Below are 24,126 nucleotides of genomic sequence, written 5' to 3' on the forward strand. Positions count from 1 at the left end.
CTTCGGCTCAGGTCGTGATCTCAGGGTCCTGAGATCGAGCCCCACATCGGGTTCTCTGCTCCGCAGGGAGCCTGCTTCCTTTCCTCTCTCTCTGCCTGCCTCTCTGCCTAGTTGTGATTTCTCTCTGTCAAATAAATAAAATATTAAAAAAAAAATACCCAACGCAATTCTCTTTCTGAGCAATCGACTAACATTTCAGGCTGGGAGCAAATGGAAAAGCTGGATGGAGTGCAAAAGCTGTCTGTTTGAAGCTCTCAGGCCACTCTGGAAGCAGCAGGGAGGAGAGGGGCTGGGAGTCCCAGAGAGAGAATCATCCCCGAGAGGGGAGGTAAGGGTCTGGATGTGTTTCGTTTGGGCCTTTGCTGTCCCTCCTGGGCTGGACGGTAGGGTAGAGGCTCAGTCCGAGCAGAACAGGGATCAGGCAGATTCAGAGATGGGACCGCAACACGCAGCCAGCAAGACATTTCTCAGTTCTAAAGCTGCCTGGTGTGGAGAGGCAAAATCTGAGTTTGAAAACTCTGAAAAACAGAGCAGAATGTGCTGAGCACTGTCCCCTGGGGCAGGCCCCTGGGAGCCCGCCCGGCCCATGTTTGAACTGTCTGAAGGTGCTGCCCTCCTGAGATAGGTGAACCTGCGAATGGTCAAAACCGCAGCCCAGCCCTGACTGTGCGCAGTTCCCTGTGCCGGGGCGTCTCTCCCCACTCTCTGCAGAGAACGGGCGAACAGTTTCTGGTGGCAGTCACTCTGTGTACCTTCTACAGACTTCCTTCACACAAGATGTCTAGCAGCCAGCTAACTAACTAACCAACCAAAAGGCTACCAGGGAGGCCAAGACACACATGACTGGAAACCAAGAAGGAAAAACGGGAACAGAAGCAGACGCCTCTGGCAGGAACGTTGGAATCTGCAGATGAGGACTTTAAAAGCCCTGTGGTACATGTGTTCAAGAAAACAGAGGATTGTGTCGAAGACGTAGAATACAGAAAAAGACCTAAAAGGAATTCTAAAACTGGAAAACATAATGTCTGGAATTGAGAAGCCAGGGAGTTGATTTAATGGCATTTCAGACACAGCAGGACTCTGGGTTAAAGCACTGAGAGAGAAGTGAATTAGAGCTGTCCAAGGTGAAGCAGACAGCCGTGGCAAGCAGGAAAGAGACAGGCACTCGGTGAAAACACCCGTCCTGGGTGCAGGTGCAGCCCCGAAAGGAGGAGCGGTGATGGACAACTTTCTGAAACTGATGGCAGGTGTCCACCTGCAGATCTTGGAAACTCTGCCAGCCCCAAGCAGGATAAATGCAAAGGAAGCCACACCTGGTCACAGAGAAACCCCCAAAACCAAGAAGAAAAGGGCAAACTTTAGAGGTGACCAGGGGAAAATCATGCGTTATCTTACAAAAGAAAAGAAAAGAAAGCACAAAAGAGATTGAAGTCTGAGTTCCTGCCAGAATGAAGGAAGCCGGAAGGCAGCGGAATGACAGCTTTACAGCGCTGAAATAAAAAAAGAACTGCCGGTCTAGAATTCTGCAATCAGTGAAAAGACACTTTGGAAATGAAGACGTTTCAGGCAGGGAAGTACTGGGAGAATTCATCACCACCAGGCTGGAACTAAAGAAATTTTAAAATGAGTTCTTCTGATGGGGAGAAAATCATGTCAGCAGAAGCATAAATGTCACAGGCACCGAAAGCTGTGGGTGGAAAAGTTAAATACTTGGGAAATGTGAACAGGTTTCCGTGGCGTGTAGCAGCAACAGTCGTGGGTTCTGGCGTATACAATGTATGTTACCTTTGCATGCAAAGAACCAACGAAGCAGAAAGCTGCAGAAGTGAATGGAGAAAAGAGTGCCCGCTCCCCGCCCCTCGCAGAGCAGGAACTCAGCATAGTCCCCGTTCATCCTGAACTGTTACCTATGAGTCAAGAATGATGCTGAATTTCTCACATTATCACCCCAAATAGGAACAGAACGGATGACTAGCAAGGTAAGAGAAGGAAAGTGGGATGATACAAAGGTGGCATGAGTCTGAGACAGAGCAAGAAATAAGAGGGAAACGGGACTTAAAACACGTGGGCATCTAGAAAACAGACAACAAACCAACAATCTAGAAATTACACAGAATGGGTGAAATATCGCAAGTGAAAGACCAACAGTGTCAGACAGGTTATCAAACAATTAAACCCAATTATAAGCCACTTAAAAAAAAAAAGACACTCCTAATCTGAGAGCACAAGACAGGTTGAAAGAAAAAAAAAAAGAGAGAGAGAGAAAAGGTAGACCATGCCACCAGCAGGCAGGAGAAAGCCAGAGGGTCCCTAGTACTGCTAGAGGGGGCACCAAGGAAAGATGCCATGCTGGAGACGAGTATAGATGTCTGCTGAAAGGATCAACATTTAAGGAAGATATTACAACCCTAGATAAGCACCAACACAATGTAAAAGGTAGGAAACAAAAGTTGACCAAACTGAAGGAGAAATCCATAATACTCACAGAGGGAGAATTTACCCACCACTCTTGCAGACAAACGCAAAAAAAAAAAATCAGAAAAGATATGGAAGTTCTGAACAATACAGTTGACCGACAGGTGTACTGACCACTGGTCCAGACAGCGGCCGCATGATCGTTCTTCTCATCAGCACATGGTGCTCGCTGGCATGACCGCAAAGGCTAGAAATCAGAGGACTGTGTTCTCTGGCCACTGTAGAATTAAGTTGGAAGCAAAAACATAAATACAACTGGAAAACCCCCAGCTGCTTGGAAATGAAGCCATAGACCTTTAAATCATAGGTCAGAGAGAAGGTATCAGAAAGGAAAAGAAAAGGCAAAACAAGTGGATTGCCAATGGAGACACAATACGTCAAAACAGAATTCAGTTAAAGCCGTGCTCAGAGGGAAATGTATAGTCCAATGTGTGTATATTTAAAAAGAAGAAGGGCGGGGGCGCCTGGTGGCTCAGTGGGTTAAAGCCTCTGCCTTCCGCTCAGGTCATGATCTCAGGGTCCTGGGATCGAGTCCCGCATCGGGCTCTCTGCTCAGCAGGGAGCCTGCTTTCCTCCTCTCTCTCTCTGCCTGCCTCTCTGCCTACTTGTGATTTCTGTCTGTCAAATAAATAAACAGAATCTTTAAAAAAAATAAAAAGAAGAAGGGCGAAAATCCCTTTCATTTTCAGGAAACTGAAAAAAAGCTAAGCCCAGTGAAAGAAGAAGAAATAAAATGATAAAGACATGACCAACGCCCCCCCAAAGAAATAGAAAACACCAGAGAAAACCCACCATGCCAAATTTGATTCTTTAAAAAAATGAATAAAATGGATATGTCTCTAGCAAAAATGATCAAAGTGGGGAAAAGGAGAGGAAGCATAAATAATAGCAGGAATGGGGCGCAAACAAAATTAGGAGGGGATATTATGAATACCTTTGTTAGCAAATTCCGTGATGTAGATTCAAGGGGCATATTCTCCCTTCAAAATACAACTTATCAGGATTGACATATGATATTTGATTTGATCCAAAGAGTCTGATATTTATTAACTAAATTGTATCTATTATTAAAATGTTCAAGAAAATCCAAATCTCAAATGATTACATGGTGTATTTCCTGAAACATTTAAGGGAGAAATAACACTGACTTTACACTAACCATCCTAAATAGTAGGAAAGGAAAACATGTCCTAAGCCTTTTTATGGCCAGTATGACCTTGCTATCAAAACTCCACATGAGAAGGGATGCCTGGGTGGCTCGGTTGGTTCAGCTGCTGCCTTCAGCTCAGGTCATGATCCCAGGTTCCTGGAATCAAGTCTTGCATCGGGCTCCTTGCTCAGTGGGGAGCCTGCTTCTCTCTTTGCCTCTGCCTGCCACTCTGACTGCTTGTTGTCTCTTTCTCTCTCTCTCTGACAAATAAATAAATAAAATCTTAAAAAAAAAAACAAAAAAACTCCACATGAAAAGAAAGGAAAATAATAGACTGATTTCCTTCATGAACATGGGAAATTTGACAAATTGAATCCAGTGATATATAAGGATAATAATCATGTATTGGGACCATTTGGGGTTCATTCTAGGGATGTAAAATCAAGTAATATAATACAAAAGCTAATGTATAAAAAAGAGACATTTGTTCATCTCAGTTGATACAGGATTTTAAAAATTCCAAAGATACACATTGATAAAAAGCTCTCAGTGATTTGAGAGAGAAGTGAGTGGTCTTCCTTAAATGGTAAGGACACAGAGTAAGCATCAGAAGCAGGAACTGGATGGATGCTCACTGTCGGTATTTCTACCCAACATGATATCGTCATTTATGGGAAATTCATTCAGGCAAGAAAAACAAATGTCAGTATAGGAAAGAAAGAAAACCAAACTGTCATTATTTGCAGATGCCTTGACTACTAGTACAAGAAAAGCCAAATCAATCTAACCATAAACTCCTAGAACTAAGAAGGGAATTTAGCAAAATCACCAATTATATTTTTATATATCAGCAAGCCAATTCTGAAAAACAAAAATTTAAACCCATACTATTTACAGTAGCGTGAAAATATCCAACATCTAGATACCGCCTTTGCTGCTTTTGTTGCCAAAGACATTTAAGGCTTCCATACTGAAAATTACAACCTATCTTTTAAAGGAGTCAGCGAAGACCTGGATAAATGGGAAATAACACTGTGCTCATAGATTGGAAGACTAAATATTGATGTTTTAATGTCAGTTCTCAAAATAACCAATAGTGGGTACAAATTATGCCAAAATCCAAGCGGTCTTTCACCAATGGATGAGAATAAAACAATCTTGGAGAAGAACAGAACTGGAGGATTTGCTCTGTCAGATAAAGTGGCCAACCTACTTATGTGATTTTTTTTCTGAGGGGGAGATTAGAACCAGAGTGGAGGGCAAGTGTGTTTTATGTTCGAATACGTTAGCTACTTTTGCTAAGACAATGTAATCATGATTACTTTGAGTAGGCAAAAATGATATTTCAAGCAATCAATGGAAGGTTTCCAAAAAGCACATTTCCTGGCAAATAAATAAAACTTCAATATATTAAAAAAGTTAATATTATTACAAATGATATTTTTTATGTTAAAGGATGAAAACTTGAAATTATTAACAAAGTTCTAAACAAAACATTCTTACCAACTGGTAATTAAAAATTATCCCCCTATACATTTGAGGAAAAAAAGGGAAAAAAGAAATATTACTTAAATTCCAGACAAAGCTGTCCTCAAAGATAAAGTCACATCTGTAAATGCTTTCATTATCCAGTGAGGAAAAAAAGATCAAAACTTTGAAGTCAATGAGTTTTTTTTTTAAAAGCCCTTCCAAGGAAGATTAAAATAGAGGAGATAACAGCAGAAAATATTAAATTAGAAAAGAGAAAAATAAGACTTGATAAGTAGATTAAGACCTATGAGGTAAGTAAATTAAAGAGTTAAGTCTTTGAAGAATTCAACACAACAGACCAAACTCTGTCTCATCTAGTTATTACAAAGGAAGGGAGGGAGGATGAGAAATATCAATTAAACAAAATTTTATATCATGTAATAAATAAAACAAATATGCAGACAGTTTTAAAAATTAACAAGGAATTACTTGCACTGTTGTATGCTAATAAATCTGAATGAAACAGATAAATGATCAAAGTTGACATTAAAAGAACTAAACAATGTGAGTAAGTCACTCTCCCTTAGAAAAAGTGTTGAAAATAGGAAAGAATTTCCTCCAGACTCAGGCACTCCTATTGAAGAGATACTGTAAACTTTTAAGGCATGATTAATTCCAAAATTATGTACTCAGTTTTAGATATTTATAGATTTGGAAAACTTGCTAAGTAATTTTGACAAATATATAACTCACCATGTGTTCTTCAAACTATATTAAATAGGCATAATGTAAAAAAAGAAGAATCCATGAGCTCATGAGGGTTAAAAAAAAAAGATCAGGTTCACTAAAGTCAACACAATCTTTAATGAAGAACAGCTCAAAGCCTTAAACATGCAAAAAATAAATTTTAAGAAGGTCAGGAATACAATCTGTAGCATGTCCTAATCTTATTTGTCAACCAAAGAACCATTTCAGTCTGGAAGCATCTCTTGGGGGTGGTGGTCTGGGGAACATCGTTCAGGAAAGTCTGCTATCAAATATAAAAACTCAGGCAAAATAAAAAATGAAATCGTAACCAACAAAATTCAGCTGTATATTAAATTAACCATCTCTGAAGGTTTGATATAGGAAGGAAAGAATGAATTAATGTAATACAAATATTTAACAACATACAATACATTAATAAGCTTCCAAACTATGTGCATAAATGTTGAAATATTATATAGGAAATTTTAAAATGTATTCTTAATAAAAACACTCAGTAATTGTAAAGGCTTTTATATGCATAAAAACATAAAATGCCCATGCAACTACTTAATAATTCTATGTATTAAAAATATAATAAACAAGATTAAAAATCAAACAACAAATTTCGAAAATGTTTACAACAAATGTAACAAACAAAAAAAAAGATTTTTTAAAAAAAATCCTCCACAAAGGGGCACCTGGGGGACTCAGTCAGTTAAGTGTCCAACTCTTGGTTTGGCTCAGGTCATGATCTCAGGATCATGAGATGGAGCTCTGTGTCAGGTTTCTAGCTCAGCTTGGAGTCTGCTTCTCCCTCTCCCTCTCCTTCTTCTCCTGCTCTCTCTCTCCTCTCTCTCTATCTCATAAATAAATAAACCTTTTTAAAGAAGTTCTCCACAAAGAGAGATCATTTCAAACAAAATTGACAAAGGACACCTCATACATGAAGCATTACAAATGACAAAAATGATTTAAAAAGTGTCCAACCATACCACAATCAAAGAAATCCAAAATAAATACATTACCAGTTTTATCTGTAAGTTGCAATAACACATTCATTGAAAAGCACCAGAAGGAACTTGTCTCAGATTAATCCTCTTACAAATAGCAAATATAAACTTAGATAAAGTATAAAAGAACAATTATTTGAGGAAACCAGAGGATAGCCAAAAGCAAACTGAAAGTGCAGAGGATTGGCTTTTGAGGGAGAGCTGCATTGGAAGAGATTCAGGTTTATACAACCTTTTGCTAGAGAAATCCCCAATCCTCGTGGTTTAGGAGAGCTAAAACTGAAGCCGAAAATGGTAAGTGTTGTGGTTTGAGGGATTAGAGAAGAGTTTGGGAGTGCCAGGGAAGTTAGAAATAGAGGTGGAATCCTGGAGAGGAGAACTGCAGAGAAAGAAGCCTTCAAATAGGCAGGAGAATGTGGTCACATGGGTGGACGGTCTCAGAGGAAGCACTGAGCAGACCTGCACAAAACTCGAGCTGAAAGGCCGAGATAACCACGCAGTCATGACAGCTGATATCCACAGCAGGAGAGGCAGAATTTGGAGTTTTGTCAAGAAAAACAGATAGCTCCCAAGAACAAATATCAACATGCTTTAGAGGATAACAGGATCCAGATATTCTGCAACATAAGGTACATGATGTCCAACATGAAATAGAAATTACTTGAGTTATGAGAATAAATAGTCAATAGAAATTGGCCTGAAGATGACCTGAATGTTGAAGATAGGAGAAATAAATTTTATAATAGTAGCTATTAGAGGTATGGTCAAGGACTTACAAGGAGATACAGACATAATGATGAAACGGATAAGGAATCTCAGCAAAAAAGTGGAAAATACATCGAAGAATCAAGTGAAAATCCAAAAACAAAAAAAAAAAGTAGTTGAAATGGAAAACACAATGGAGGGCACGACAGTGGGAGGGAAAAGGTAAGAGAGGACTGTGAGCTTGAAGTCAGTAAAAACTTTCCAACCTGAAGAACGGAGAAGAAAGCAATTTTCTAAAATGAATATCCCCTCAATGCCCCGCGAGGCGATAGAAGACAGTGTGACACAAGCATGACGGGGTCCAGCAGTACAGAAACGAGGGAATGGGGCAAAAAAACAAAGAATGACAAAAATAGCCCAAGTCAACTAAAGATATCAGCTTACAGAATGAAAACCTTGGAAAATTCCAAGCCAGAAGAATACAAAGAGAACCACCATGGGGAAACTATACTCAAATTGCTAAAAGTCCACAGTGAAATGTGATTTTGAAAGGAGCCCGAGGAAAATGACAGAGTACGGACAGAACTGTGGTGTGAATGGTGGCACTGACTTCTCATCACGAGCACTAGAGACCAGACGACAATGGACCAACATCTTTAAGTGCCGAAGGAAAAGAAAAAAAATCCAGAATTCTGTTAGAGAACTTATCCATCAAAAATGAAAGAAAAGGTATTTTCAGATAATGGAGCTGAGAGGATTTGTCCCTAGCAGACCGTTACTCTACCAAATGATGAAGGACACTTAGGGCAGAGGGAAAATAGCACCGAAGGGGACCTCAGGTGGGCCAGGAGTGATTAGAAGGAATAAAAATGGCAGGATTATGGGTAAATACAAAATAGTGTCTTCCCGCTTTTCAATTTCTATAAACTATATATTTTTTAAAGATTTTATTCTAGAGTAATCTCTGCACCCAACATGGGGTTCGAACCTACGACCATGAGATCAAGAGTTATATGCTCCACTGACTGAGCCAGCCAGGAGCCCCTCAATTTCCGTGAATTTTCAAGGAAAATTGCACTGTCGGGTTAACGACATATACAGATACAAGGTCTGTGATGATAATCAAGGTCACACAAACCGCAGGGGAGTGGGAATGACACAAACATACCGTAGTAACTGGCAGTCAACTGGCAAACTGAGGATGTATACTGAAGTCCCTGGAGCGAACTCCAACACAATACGAAGAGGTCTAGCTAAAACTCAAAGATAAAGACCACACAAAATGCAGTGAATTAAGTGGACATTAAAGAAAATTTGATTAACTCCAAAGAGGGAGGAACACAGAACATAAAAAAATGAGACAAAAAGAAAACGGAACAAAAAGGCAAACTAAGTCCAACCACATGAACAGCGACATCTGGGGTAAATGGACAACGTTCTGACTAAAAGGCAGAGATTGTCAGGATAAAATGAAGACCCAGCTACAGGCTGAGTGCAAGAAATCCACATCAGATATAAAAACACATATCGATCGAAACGAAAACATTGGGAAACAATACAACATGAAAAAAATAGCCATAAGAGAGTTGAGGGACCCTTAAGAACATGGGACAGGGGGTACCGGGGGGCTCAGTGGGTTAAGCGTCTGCCTTTGGCTCAGGTCATATCCCAGGGTCCTGGAATCGAGCTCCGCATTGGTCTCCCTGCTCGGTGGGAAGCCTGCTTCCTCCTCTCTCTGCCCCTCCTCCCTTCTTGTGCTCTCTTTCTCTCTCTTAAATGAATAAATAAAGTCTTTTTAAAAAAAAATATGGGATGAACTGGAATTCAAGACCAGACTACTAGGAAAATGAAGAGGGACATTTCATGATGCTAAAGGGTCAGCTCATCAAGAAGACATCCCGGTCAAAGTGTGTATGCCCCCGGCAAGAGCTCGAGACACATGGGGTGAATACCCATGAAACTAACTTGAGAAACGGACACCCCCACAACAGGTTTCAACCCTTCCCTCTAAGAATGTGGCAGAAGCAGACAAGAAAATCGGGAAGCATGTGGAGGACCCACAATGCTTCCAACCTCCTCGAACTATCTGAAAATTTGCGAGCCCTCCTGCCAGCAGCTGCAGAAGATACATTGTCTTCGAGTGCGCCTGGGAAATTCATTAGGACAAACCCTGTGAAGGGACATATAATAGAACAGTTCCCAACAAATTTTCAAAAGATCACAAGCCTACGATCTGGTCTCTGCTTGTAAGGATACAATTTAATAAAATTAAATTAGAAATAAGGAATAATATTATTGCATCTACAGAGGCCCCAAATACATGGAAATTAAGTAACATCGTTCAAAAGTAATCCACTGCTCGAAAAGAAATCAGGAGAAGAATTGTGAAATATCTCAAACAGGATAATAACAAAAATACTGAGTTTTCTGGGATCCGGCTAAAGCCATGCGTAGGGGGACGCTGAAAGTTCTAAATTTTTAAATCAGGGAAGAGGATGTGGTGAAAGTCAGTGAAGTCAGTCAGGAGCTGGCAGACTGTGTCTTGTGGGCCAACCACACATTTTTAAAAATAAAGCTTTATTGGAACCCAGCCATGCTCATACATTTATGTATTATCTTTGCTGCTTTCACACTACAGAGGCAGAGAGGAGCTGTTGCAACAGACGATATGGTCCACAAAGTCTAAAATATTTACTATTTGGCCGTGTGATGTAGAGGGAAACAAATATTTTGTCTTTGTCCTGGTTCCTGGCCCACAGCTCCTAAAGCCCGTGTGATCTCCGGAGTGATAAGCGTCTTTTGGATGCTCCTGAGAGGACTGGAAGCCGGGGGCCCTAGGAAGCTTCGGGCTGGGGGCTGGTCCACAGAAGGACTGAAACACCATTAGAGGTTTGGGATTTTAGCCCGCACCCCCAGCCTGCGGGGAGGAGAGAGGGACAGGAGTTTGAGTTCAACAGCCAGTGGCCAATAATTTAACCAATCACATCTACTTAATGGATCCTCCATAGGAAATCCCTAAACAAGAAGATCAGAGACCTTACGTCCCAGCTGGCAAACGCATCTCCATGCCAGGAATCTGACACACCTCAAACCCACGGGTCCGGAAAGCCCCGCACCCAAGCACCCCTTCATCTGGCTGTTCATTTACTGCTTTCATAACGAAGAGCTGGGAAAGAAACACCTTCTTCAATTCTGCGAGCTGTTCTGGTGAATTATGGAGCCTGAGGCCCGGGTCCCGGGAACCCCTGCCTTGCAGGCAGGTGGCCAAAAGTTCAGGCGACAGCTGGGTGGTCTAGGGGGACCAAGCGCCTAGCCTGTGGGATCTGCTGCTGGCTCCAGCAGACAGTGTCAGAACCAAATGGAATGCGGGACGCCGCGTATTTGGTGCTAAGAGGGGAAAACCCTCCTCCTTTGCAGAAAAGAATTGCAGTAAATCTTTCAGAAGCTAGCAAAAGCAGAGTCACTTAAGCCCAGAGAAGGACGGAAACAATAAAGATATGAGCGTAAGTAAATGAAAGGGAAAAAAAAAATAGAGAACGTAGAGCCAAAAATTGGTTCTTTGAAAAGGTTAATAAAATAGATAAACTCCTCCCTCCTCCAGTAATCAAAGGAAAAAGAAAAGCAAACGACTAAGATCAGGAATTAAGAAGGGAACGTCACCAAGGATACAGCAGATAACGAGATGTCACGAGCAACTTAATGCAACAATGTAGTGAAACAGACATATTTTTTGGAAACTGCATCACAACTGACATAAGGTAAAATAAAATCTGAATAGCTCTATATGTATTTTAATCCTTGAATTCATCATCAAAAACCTTCCCACAAAGAAAACTCCAGGCTCACATGTTTTCTCAGATCAATTCTATGGAACGTTTTTTAAAAATTAACACCAATTTTGCAGAAGCTCTTTCAGAAATTAGAAGAGGAGGGAACACTTCCAAATTCATTTAATGAGGCCAACATTATCCTGACACCAAAATCTGACAAAGGCATTACAAAAAACCAAAAAACAAAAAACAGCATATTCTTTATGAACATAGATGCGTGTCTTTAATTAAATAAGCAAAATGAATATAAGCCATTATATACTAGCAAATTATATTAATTATATAGTAGCAAATGGATAGTAAAATATTTCAAAAAAGAGATTACATTGTGATCAAGTGAGATTTATTCCAGGAATGAAAGGTTGGTTTATATTTAAAGACCTATCCAGTGTAATTCACTTTGCTCACTCCAAGGAAAGAACAACTCTATGATCATCTCGGTAAGAGTGGGTAAAGCATTTGACAAAATTCAACACCTACTCAGGATAAAATGAAAAACTCTGGACAGACTGCAAATAGGAAAAATTTCTTCAGGCTGACAAAGAACACTTACTAAAAACCTAGAGATAACAAACATCATTCCTAATAGTGAAATATTGGACAATTTCTCCCTGAAGCTGGAATGACTATTATTCATTATTGTACTAGAGGTCCTAGCAGGGCAATAAAACCAGGAAAAAAATAGAAGTCACACAGATTGGAAAGAAAGAAGTGCAATGTTATTTAATCACAGATCATTTTTTATGTAAGATATTGCAAAGAATCTGCAAAACCATAACTAGGACTAACCGGCGAATTTTGTAAGATGCAGATTCAATATCACAATACAAAAAGGAGTTTATGAGGATAGATTTTCAACTTATAAGATTAGGACAATGATGTTAGCATAACAGTTCCATTTGTAATGGAAAGTTTAAATTTAAAATCAGGAGGTTAGGAGTTGACTGAAAGTTAAAAAAGACCTCTATACTATACATTTAAAGGTAATACTACTGTAAATCTTAAGAGAACTTAAAGAAAGCCTGAACGAACAGGAAAATGTACATGGCACAGATTGGAGGTTTGGTGTTGTGAAGAGGTTAATTCTCCCCAAATTGGACCATAGATTTAATGCCATCCCAGTCAATATCCCAGAAGTATTCTTGTGGAAATTGTCAAGTTAATCTTAAAATTATGTGTAAGCGCAAAGGACCAAGACTAGGAGAGCAATTCTGAATGAGAAGAATCCCTCCAATTCCGGAGGAGTGGCAACATCTGATTTCAGACTCACTCTTAGGCTGAAATAACGGAGACCGTGATGTGTTTTGGCGTAAATGTAGACAAATCGTTCAATGGAACCAAAGAGAGAGTCCTGAAACAGACCCGGATCTGCCCGATCCGTTGAATTTTGAATGATTTATCCCAGCAAGTCAATGTGGAGAGGATGGCATTGTCAACAAATAATGTTGAACAATGTAGATGAGTGTATGGGAAGAAATGAGCCTCCATCACTAGGTTGGGCCCCATACAGAGATTATTTTGGAATGAGCTAACTATGTAAACCTGAGAGCCAAGTGTAGAGCTTCTAGGAAAAAATCCCCCATGAGACTGATTTGATGACCTTGGAGAGGCAAAGCTTTCTCAAGCATAAAACAAAACAAAACAAAACAAAACAAAACAAAACCCCAAGATATAATTAAGGAACTAAAAGTGCAAGGGTCATGCCTAGGGAAAAACTTGCAGTTCATGAATCGGCCAAGGGACTTGTATCCAGAACATATAAGAAAGTCCTACAAACCACTAATAAAAAGATAGAGAATAATATAATAGGCAAAATACTTTAACAAACGCTTCAGCAAACACAAAATACAAAGGGCCAATAATGACAGGAAAGAAAGGCGCTCGACACCATCTGTCATCAGGAGGGTCGAGTGGGAGCCACGATAACACAAGATGACACTCACATGACCCAGGCTCAGTAACCGTGAAAAGACCAAGTGTTGCGGAGGACAGAGCAACCAGGACTCATACCCTCCTGCCCCCACGGTGGAAGGGAAATGGAAACCATTCTGGAAAACAGCCTGGCATCTCTAACAAAGTGGAGCATGGACCTAGCCTCTGACTCAGCTAGTCCACTCCCCAGGGTGTCCCGGGATGTCCCCACAGCCAAGAAAAATGAAAATACGTGTCCCCCAAAAGACTGTGTAAGGGCGCTGACCACAGCTCTTGGAAGCGGCCCAGGGGCCCACCACCAGGAGAGTGGATACGCACGCGCTCAGCACCAGACGTGAGAGTTGTGACCATGTGCAACAACACAGAAGTGTCTCGTAAGCATCACGTTGGCCCAGAGCAGCCAGAAAGAGAAGTGCTATTGTGACCTTCAAACCAAGTTCAGGAACAGACAAAACTCACCCATGGCAATAGCGAATTCCAGAATGGTGGTTGCATAAGGACTGGGTCTTTTCTGGAGGGGCCACGAGAGAATGTGTTGGGCTGATGGACGTGTTTGCTACCTTAATTAGGATGAGGACAACATGGGAATATATGTTTGACCAAACTCATCAAATTTTGCCCTTAAAATCCATGCATTGCACTGGGTGTAAATCTTCCTCTTTCCTCTCCTGATTCACTTCCCCTTCTTCTTCCTTTTCTTCCTTTCCTTTCTCCTCCGCCCTCCCTCCTCCTCCTTCTCCTCCTTCCATCTCTCTCATACAACCTGAAAACAAATACTGAACCCCAGTCCCTAGGGTTCTTCCCTCATTTCACATCTGAAACTATTTTCTGTATACTAGGCTTGAGAGAAAGAATCGATGTCCTGGGGATCATGTGAGCCAAGTTTCTCCCACTGGAGTGCAAGCTACAGCTATGAGAAGTTAGAGAACAAGGACGGACCCCCAGAGCATTGCCCTGGAACACAGTCATCAGGTATGATGTCTGAGAGGGCATTTGGAAGCAGGCTTGTCCTTCTGCACATAGTATGTGGAAAAGCAAATTAGCCAGTCCTGCTGGTGGAGAGATCCCAGGAGCAAAGAGTCCCCCCATGTGCTGAGCACTCTTAGGGCCCAGATCTTGGCTTCTAAGTACCCTTCTCCACTAAAGAAGCCAGGACTCCTCATATAGTGCTTTCCAGGGAAGGTGAAAATTAGCCTGAAACACCTTTGGTGCCAGAAGGCAAGAATGTGCCTAAAGAATGGGGGACATGTCGTGAAGGACCCTGGCGGTAGCTTCCTGGAGCTCCCACAGCCAAATGGAGGACAACGCAAACATCCGAACAAGAGTGGTATCTGTGGGTAGGAACTGCACAGACTAGGAACGTGCGAATCCTGACAAGCAGATAAAAAATGAACAGATGAATTGCTTACACTAGCAAGCCAACTAGCACTGGAAAGTGCAGGAATAATGTGAGAGAGCGCCACACACACACGAACCAGCAGAAAGAAATGTGTCAAATTTGATCTGAATGATGCCTTACAAGGGATTTGAACTTTCTCCTGAGTCTCACCCAGAATTTCAAAGTGTTCTTCAATAACATGTAATGATTTTCTGATCCAACAGAATGGTTGTCAGCAAAATGAAAAGTAAATAGGACCCAGTCATGTCAGAAGGAGAAGTCATCCCGCTGCCTCGCCTCCTGTGCCACTGGCTCAGCCACCAGCATGTGGGCCGGGTGTGGTCTGAGGGGAGGCACCGTGAGGGGGGCCTGCTGAAGAAAATGTCTCCCAGGCCAGGTCTGGGAAGACCAAGGCCCGCATCTGCTTGCCTGGTAGCCTATCACCTCGCTGACCCTCAGACTCGTCTTCTGTGAAATTGAGATGAGTTTCACACCTACTTCCTGGATTTCCACAGAGACAAGATGAGTTGTCATGGACCTCAGGAGCTCCCACATCTCTCAGGGCAACAGAGCCCCTGGGAGGCCTTTAAAACCCCGATCCCCAGGCCATGCTCAGAGGTGGTCAGTCAGGAGGCTGGGGAGGGTGGCGGGAGGGGAAGCTTGAAGGCACTACTTCTGACTTGCTGCAGAAAGGCCAGAGCTCAGCGCACAGCCTGACCAAGAGCCCCGCAGCTGCCCTGCCCATGGCACCCTGCGCCCACCATGGCTACTGGCCTGCTGCCAGCCCCTCCAGGCCTGTAGGTTTCGGGGCCGTTTGGGTCCAAGCTGCTCACTTCCTTCCCTGGGCTGGGCTTTCCCTCCTCCTGCTGCTGGTCTCGTCTGTAGAGCTCAGAATTTTGATCCCACGTTCCTGCACCCAGAGCGAGGGGAAGGACAGGTGAGCACTGGCAGCCCCTCGGGCACAGGGAGCTAGCTGAGACTCTGTGTTTAACTTCCTAAAGATATTTCTGAGTTATAGAGAGACATGGGTCATGATAGCCAGGCTGTACCTCTCCACACCCAGCTTGGTGGCCTCAGATCATAGGCAGAAGTACTGGGTATGGTGTGCGGGTTGTGCACTGAGCAACTCTGGGAGGCTCTGCCCGGAGGTTCTATAGCACAGCCTGTGGGCTGTTCATGATGCCCAATGAGGATGGCAGCCCGCCATCAGGAAAGCATGTGCCGGAACGAGGGTGTGGAAATTCTTCCACGGCTTGGCGAGGACACAGGCGGTACTGAGAGGGTCTGCTCCCTCATGCCCCGGGCCTTGGCTGAAACTGGTAAGTCCACCTGGGGGAGAATCAGAGACTCTCACTCTAGACCCTGCACACCCAGGGTCAGGCTGCAGAGGCTGACGTGGGGTCTGGAGCGGAGGGTCCCCTGAAACCTCAGATGCCATCCCCGCCCTGGGGCCCCTGCCAGGTGTCTGGAGGAATGGCTCTCTGGGGAGTCAGCTCAGTGACGCAGCAGGAGGCAGGTGTTATTAATAGGGACACTGAGTGTAGCACCCATGGGATTGGAGATGGGGGAAGGGGACCCCAAAACCCAAACAGAGCTGAGTGAGGTTGAGGTCTTGAGGGAGGCTTGGACTTCGGCCAGCCCCACTGCCCTCCATGTCCCCAGACACCCATCTGTGCCCCTGGGCTCACGGGCACCTGAGCTTCCAAGCCCCCGCTTGCTGACACAGAGCAGCGGCAGGGCCCTGAGACAGCCCCGGGGCCCCTGGGGTGCGGGCTGTACAGCAGCCAGAGCTGATCACAGGCAGAGCTGCCTGGCAGGCTCTGGGGCACCCGGGGACATCAGCGAGCATCACCAGGGTCCCCAGGTTGGAATGAGGGAGTGGGGGGCTGGCCGTACCTCTGTCAGAAGAGGAGCCCCAGGGTCTCCCACAGGTGAGCTCTGGCGGGTCTGAGCTCCCCTCCCCCATGACTCTGTGTCCCCAGAGATGACCGGGCAGCCTGCACCCCTCGGCCACCTTGGCTCACAGTGCTGCCTGGTCCCAGAGGCCATCCTGCATCCTCTGGGGCTCCCCGCAACCCACCAGGTTCTGCTCACTGGGAGTCCTCCTGGCCACCCTCCTCACTGTCTCCGTACGGTCCCACCAACTGATCCCATCCTGGTCAATGAGGCTCAGGGACCCAGGAGCCATCCAGCCACCAGGCCCCATGGGCTCCAGCTCCCTCCCTGTCTGTCCCCAGCTCTGGAGTGCAGTCACTGCCGAGGGGATGCCGAGGGGATGCCCCCACCCCACACTCCAACCAGCCTGGGCCATCTGGGGGACCCCCCTACCTCAGACCTCTGACCGCTGTCCTGATTTGGGGGACATTTTATTCCACTCAAGAAAACCCACCCATTAGTAGTATAAGTGAGTGGGCCCCCTGCACGGGCGGCTCCCCATCCTGCCCTTCCCCATAGCCTTCCGCTGCCTCCCCGAGCTGGCCCTGCCCGCATTGGGTCCCCTGGTCTCAGAGAGGCCGCCATGGCTTCGGGCCCACGGCCCCCAAATGAGAAGATTGATGAGCACAGGGAGCCCTGAATGCAGCTGCCGGGGGCGCTCTGGTCTCGCCCAGCGAGGGAGACCATTTAATTGCCATTTTGCGGGGCTCTTTGAAGTGGAACAATTCTCCAGGAGGAAATTATACGCAGGAAAGAGTCGAGAAACGTCTAGCTCTTTTGGGCAATAACATGATCGCGCCGCCAAGACCCTCGTCAGAGCCCGCTCTGATCTCTTAATTGCTCGTAGCCCGCGCGGGTGGGAAGCTACACGGGGACAGACGGAGCCGCAGGTGCCTGTCTGACGTCTGCTCGCGTGGGAGGCCGATGCCGGCGCTTCCAGAAGGGCCCGGAAGCCTTGTCCTCCAAGACCCTGCTCAAGGACCATGCTGGGGACTCCATAAAATTTTATTGAGTGGACGAGCTGGCGGAGTTTGGCGGGAGCAGTCGCCAGGGCCGACTTCCGAGCTCCGAGGTCCTGGTAAAGGATGCGTGGGCGGACGGGCTCTTGTGGGGGAAGCGGCCACAGCGGCACAGGCCCAGAGCCCCCGTCCTTTGGCCGGGGTTCCCACCTCACCAGGAGAGCTGCGCACCCGCGGACCCCGAGCCCGCCAGGCTCTGCCGCCGCGCGGAGGGGAGGACGCGTCTGCCAGCTGTCCAGACTTGCGTCCCCCCAGACACAAGCGGGCCTCGGTCTGACCCCTCGGAAAGCAGCTCTCTCTCCCGCACCCCCTTCCTCTAGCTTCTTAGGCTTCAGGCAAGGGCAGGGCCTCCATGTGTTGGGACAGCTGCTCCACCTGTCCTTGTCCCTCCCCGGACGGCTGACCCCGGCCCCCACCCAAATCCCCGCGGGTCCACACCCTCTGGGTCCCTGCCCGCATCTCCCAGGGCTTCCCAGACCCCAGGCCCAGGCACCGTCCAGGAGCCCCACCGCCCAGGTCACCCCTGCCCTGCTGCTTCTGTCCCCCGGATGCCCACGGACAGGCTCTGCCCACCCCCTCACGCTCCACGTGTGAAAGGGGTGCACAGCGTGGGTTCTGTTCCCTGACTGACGGCCCTGCCTACCAGGGATCAGAGCAGGAGTCTGGGGGTTGGAAGACACTCAGGAGGCTGGGCCAGCTGGAGGAGGAGGGCTGGGAAGGGCACAGGGTGCAGGCAGGGAACCGGCGGCGGGGGGGGGGGGTGGTCAGGAATCCATCTGTGAGGATCCAGAGCATCTGGGAGCTGAGGGGGGGCCGAGGGAGAGCTGAGGGGAGCCGGTGGGGGGAGCTGAGGTCATCTGAGGCCAAGGGCAGCGGGAGGGCGGGTAGCCCAACAACTGGAGTCCACGTTCCCAAGCAGAGCCTGGAGGCGCAGCCAGGTCAGCTGAGGCCGGGCCCGCATGTCGGGGGGACAGGCTGCGGGCCAGGGGTCCCACTTGGCTTCCACACGCCAGCCTTCTTTTCCCTCCCGGGGCATTTGCAGAAGGAGCTCGGCTGCAGAGCCCCCCCCCCCCCCCCCCCCGCCCAGAAAAGCTGTTTGAGATGGAAGAGAGGAAGGTGGGGAAGACAGGGCCTGCAGGGCTGGGGGTGGGCTGGGGGTGTCCACCGGCTGTGAAGGGAGGAGGTTTAGGGCCTCCCCCGGCCGCCCCTCACCCCAGAGCAGTCCAACTCTGCTTTTCCTCCTCAAGGACTGCAGCCCCGGGGGCGGGGGACGGGTGTCGCTCCACATGGCAGGGTCTGCGCCTGGCCTGGAGGGCTCTGGGGCAGCTCGGCTCTGCTCCGGGGGGGCCTCAGCTCAGCCGTGGCAGGCCCGTCCCCGCTGGCCCCTGCGCTCCTGGCTGGAGCATTCCCTCCACGCTCTGGGATCCTTCCTCCGCCTCCCCAGCACCCACCCTGCCAGCCCCTTGGCCCATCCCCATGAGGGGCTCAGACCGGTGCCCCCGGTCCCCAGGACAGAACCCGTGCAGCCCTGACATAGGGTCCAGGCCCCTGTCTTAGGGGACAGTGCAGGTGGCCTCAGTGGCGTGGTGGGACAGTGGGCAGCGCCATGGCGGTGTGGGGCCCAGCGGCCCCTTCTGTGCCCAAGCAGTGTGGTCAGGGGCTGGTCCTGCGGCGGTCGGCTGGGTGACCGTGACCTACAGGGATGATCGGACGTGAAGCCACACTAGACCCTCCACCCCCCAGCCCTCCCTTCATCTCTGGGGTGGGTCTGAGACAGGTTTGCTCTTCAACACTTCCTGGTGTTGGGGCGCAGCCCTGGGCACAGCCCCGGCTCCTGGGGGGTGTGGAAAGGGGACGAGGAGCCCAAGACGGGAGGCGGACGCCCTGGCTGGGACGGGCTCCTCACCCCTCAGCTGGCCCCTTGCCATCTCACATCCCAGCCCAGAAATGGGGGGGACGCCCACCTTGGGGGCACTGTGAGGACACCCAAGCTGTGTCTGGGCATGAGGCCCTTCCCAGGTCTCTCCTGTGCCTCAGTTTCCCCTGCTGCAGAATGGGGGTGTAGTGCCCGGCCCGAGGAGGTGGAGAGCGGTCAAGGCCCCGGTATGAGCCAAGGGCCAGGCTGGGGGAAGCAGCAGCAGGGTGCCCCGAACCGGACCATCCTCCCTGTCCGGGACAGAGGTCAGCCCAAATAGCCTGCGTGCCACCTGGCCGAGCACGCGTCTCTCCAACAGCGCAGCCCAGGTGTGCGGCTGGGCCTGGGCTGCAAGGGACAGCACCCGCAGGACGCCTTCCTCACCCTCCCTCTACCCAGCCCAACCCTCTCCTCCTCTAGGCAGCCTTCCGTGTTCTCCCCAGGCCTGGAGGTGAGCAGAGGCGGTCTCGGACAACCGCGAAGGACCCCAGCCCTGTGAAGCCGCCTGGGCTCGGCCTCCTCTGTCAGGCAGGGGACTCGTAGATGGTGCCTCCCTTATGGCCACGTGCAGAGGAGACAAGGTGCACATCGGAGTGGAGGAGGGAGGCGGGATGCCACCGTGCCAGGCTCTGCCCGAACCGGGGAGGGGCCCGGAGTGCCCGGCCCGCCCTGACCTGCCTGCTCGGGGAGGAAGCAGCCTCTTCCAGCTGCCCTGGCGCCCATGCCCCCCCACTGGGCACACTGGACAAGTTGCTAGCCAGCTGGCTCAGGGGCACGGCTTGTCTCAGCGAGGGCCACCCCCAGCGTCAGCAGGGGCCTGCCGGTACCCATCCCGGGGTACGGCTCTTCTGCACCCAGGCAGCATGGACGGCAGTCCCTGGGGCAGCCTGAGGAGGACAGCTAGGCAGGGACTGAGGGGGTGTTTGGGCCACACTGTGCCAGAGTTCGAGCCAAGAAAAACGCCCATCCTGCCGAGGATGACTGTCTGGCCAGCCCGTGCGCTTCTGGCTGGTGGGCCGAGCCCCGTGAGATGCCGGCCCTCCTCGGTGTGGACACTGTAGAGGGGACCAGGTCCTGCTTGGGCCACACAGTGGCCAGGAGGCCAGAAAGACCTGGAAATGGGACAGCACCTCTGGATCACAGGGGGTCAGCCCTGCACATGTCCCCAGAGGTGCTCCAGCGAGCCCCTTACCCAACAGTGTGGAGGCCAGGCTGAGAAGGACGGGGAGGGGGACAGGGGGAGCCAAGAGCAAGGAGACGGAGAGCACCAGGCAGACAGCTCTGGCCTCTGCCCCTCTCGCTGCCGAGGGTAGGGACTGGTGGGGAGGGTCTCTCTAAGGTCAGTGTCCCCTCCTTGCTGTCTGTCTCTCTGCCGAGGTCATGTTTTCAAACCCCAGGCCTGAACAGACACGCCTCAGTCCCTAGGCCATTCTGGGCAGCTGTCCCTCTGCAGCCCGGGATGGCTCGGGTAGGCCCCAGACGAGCTGGCCGGTGGCTCCCACCTAGAGGGCAGGGCCCGCAGGTCCCAGAGGCTCTCATAGTCAGCCACCCGCCGTCCCCCCCAACCCCGCCCCTGGTTGCAGGGCCCCGCCCCAGCCACCTGTCCACGGTGTCCCCAGCTTCTGGGAGAGCAGAGCTCAGCATCGGCTTTCTAGCAAAGCCCCACTCCGACACTGGCATCGAGGGACCAGAGAAATTACTGCCCTGGCGGCCAAGGACCCCAGCCCTGGCTGTCCCAGGGGCTGGGTGGCCCCCCCTAGTCGGCACAGCCTAGGCCTCTCTCCTGCGTCCCCATCTTCTGTGGCCCTGGTCTCTGACAGCAGGGATGGCGGGTCCATGTTTCTCCTCCCCACGGCCCATGGGCCCCCTAAGGATGTGACCGCGGTGGGCCCACGTCAGGGGCGGAGCCCTCCCTCGAGAGCAACCCCCCGGCCCGAGCAAAGCCTGGCTGATTGAGTGATGGGGCTTCCTGAACGCTCGGTGAAACCAAGCACGGTCGCTCCCCACCGGGCCCACAGCAGAGGGTCTGGGCTTGGGGTCAGGTGGAAAGACACACGAGCATCAGCGGCACCGAGGCCACCGGCAGTTCCTGGGGGTCCTACTGTGTGCTCCGTGCCGTGCGCGGGCTCCCAGGGCGAGGCCTCGGTGCCATAGCCCAAGGCAGGTGCGCCGGGAGGCCATGGGTAGTGAGTGTACACAGCAGGCTTTAGGGAGTTGGCAGCGGCTCGGCGGACCTCCCGTGGCCTCTGGAGCACAGCGGACAGGACCTGGCGGATGGTCACTTCCCTACACGCACCTCAGGAGACCCGGGACACTCCATGGAGTGAGGTGTGGTGGTGTGAGGGGCCCCATGCGTGTCTGCTGTCTCTGCAGGCTTTCTCTCCTCCTGGGGCTGCAGAGTAGGGACTGGGGCGGGACCTGGGGCAGGCGTTGGGGCAGGCGTTGGGGTGGTGCTGGGCGGGGCAGGGCAGGAGTGCCAGGACAGTGGGCTGACCGGGACGTGTGGGCGGGTTTGGATCTGTTTGGGGGTCCCGTGCCACAGAGGACGTTGCACTCGTATGTGCACATGTGTTGTGTGTGAGCAGGGTTGTGCGCAGCGGGGGGCGGACCACAGCAGCCCGCAGGGCGGCCTGTGCTCCCAGTAACGGGGTTGCAATTCGGTCTGAACAGGGACCGTGCCTGGGGCCTAGTGGCCTTTGTAGGTCCTGTTTCCACTGAAGCAAACTCCCCCCAGAGGGGGGTGTCTCAGCCGCCAGGGCCAAGGCTGGCCATGCGAGGGACCCCTGTAGAGAGGACCAGGCTCGGGGACCCCAGGGCAGGGAAGGATGGGTGAGGGCACAGGGGGGCCAGAGTTCACGTCTCACTCCCAATCAGGACTCCTCGTTGCCCCCTACCGTGCTTTCCAAAATGAAACTTCCAGGCCCAAGGGAGTGGGGGGTGTGGACCAGGAGCCCATCTGAGCACATCATCCTCCCTCATGTTTCCTGGGCCTGGCTGGCCACAGGAGGGCTGGGAAGCTTCTAGAAATACACTGTGCCCCTCATCTCTGTGCAAGGCGGAAGCTGAGGCCCTGGGGCTGACTGGCCGTATGCCAGCAGGTGGATGGGCAGGAGTTCGTGCAGGGCAGGCTGGCCCCTCTCACACCCTCATTACCCGCCGTCTTGTGCACCTGCCAGTCCATGGCCCCCACACCTGCCCCTGAGGAGGACAATGTCCTGCCCCCTCTGGGTGGCCGCTGGGGCTCCCAGCTTTGGAGGGCCCACGGGGAAGTGGCAGAGACTGGGTTGGAGCCAGCTGGGTCTGACCCTCTTGCTTCTCCCTTTGATGCTCAACGGAAGGGGCAGTCAGTCTGGAGGCCGTGGTCCTGACCGCCCGCCGCCTGCTGGGCACCATGAGCCAGCCCCTGCTCTGCACCCAGGGCCGCCTCAGACAAGTTCTGGGGCCTTCCCACTGGGAGAACCGTGGTCCAGGCCCTGAGGGCTGCAGAGGGGATCCCTGTGCCCTCAGATCTGCGCTGAGAGGGGCCTGGCCCCACACAGGAACCTGTCCCTTCGTGCAAATGTGGCTCATCAGAGGGTCAACAGGTCTGGGGTGCTGGCATGACCTGGCTGAGCCTCGGGGCCCTACCTGGAGAAGGGGGCAGGTGTGCATTGTCTCTCCGTCCCAGACAGATCCATCTCCAGCAGGAGGGCCCCACATCCCAGACAGACTGCAGGAGCCCCGATCGGCTGCACTGCCCCGCTGTGTGACCTGGTGAGCTGCTTCCCCTCTCTGTGCCGTGCTCCCTCACAGTAGCCTCAGTGTGCTGGGACTCCGCTTTGTTGTGTTAGGGCTGAGCTAGTGTGAACCACTATTTCTAGGGCAGGTGGGTCAGCGGGGAGGGGAGGTCGGGGCCCCGGGCAGGGGCTGTGGTCTGTGCCCGAGGACTCTGTAGGTCTGGGAATGACCCGCAGGGGGTAAGTAGCGCAGGGAAACTCCCCAGGCAGGAAACCCCGGGGAGGGGGCTCCCGGGCCAAGCCCCCCCTCGCAGACCCAGCCCTTGGGCGAGTGCCCCTGGGAAGACAAGCAGAAGGTGCCCAGTCAGCACAGGCTGCATGAATATTCATGATGGCGGGGGGGGGGCAGAGGGGAATGAGGCCACTGGGAGGGAAGCAAGCCTGCAAGCCAGCCATATTTTAAAATATCAACCTTATTAGCGGTGCCCCGGCCTCTACTCCAGGGCTGCTCAGCTGTGTGCACGGCCTTCTCCTGTTCCCAGGCCCCGAGTGGCCACCAGGGGCCACCTCAGCCGCCCACTGCACACGGGGAAGGCTGGGCGCCCCGGGGGCAGGGAGCAGGGGACTGGGGCGGGCACCAGCCTGGGCAGTCATGGGCAGGGCTGCCAGTGCCCAGGGGGCGGCGCAGGTGGTCGGAGGCAGCTGGAAGACAGACGCTCAGGATAGACCCTGGAGAAGGGTCCCCTCCGACCCCAAGGAGGGGGAGAATTCCTGGGGCAGGTACTTGGGGAGCCCTTGGCACCCCCAGCTTAGAAGGGCAGCCCAACGGCGAGTGACAGGCACC

This window comes from Meles meles, chromosome 6, assembly GCF_922984935.1.
Source record: "Meles meles chromosome 6, mMelMel3.1 paternal haplotype, whole genome shotgun sequence".
NCBI lineage: Eukaryota > Metazoa > Chordata > Mammalia > Carnivora > Mustelidae > Meles > Meles meles.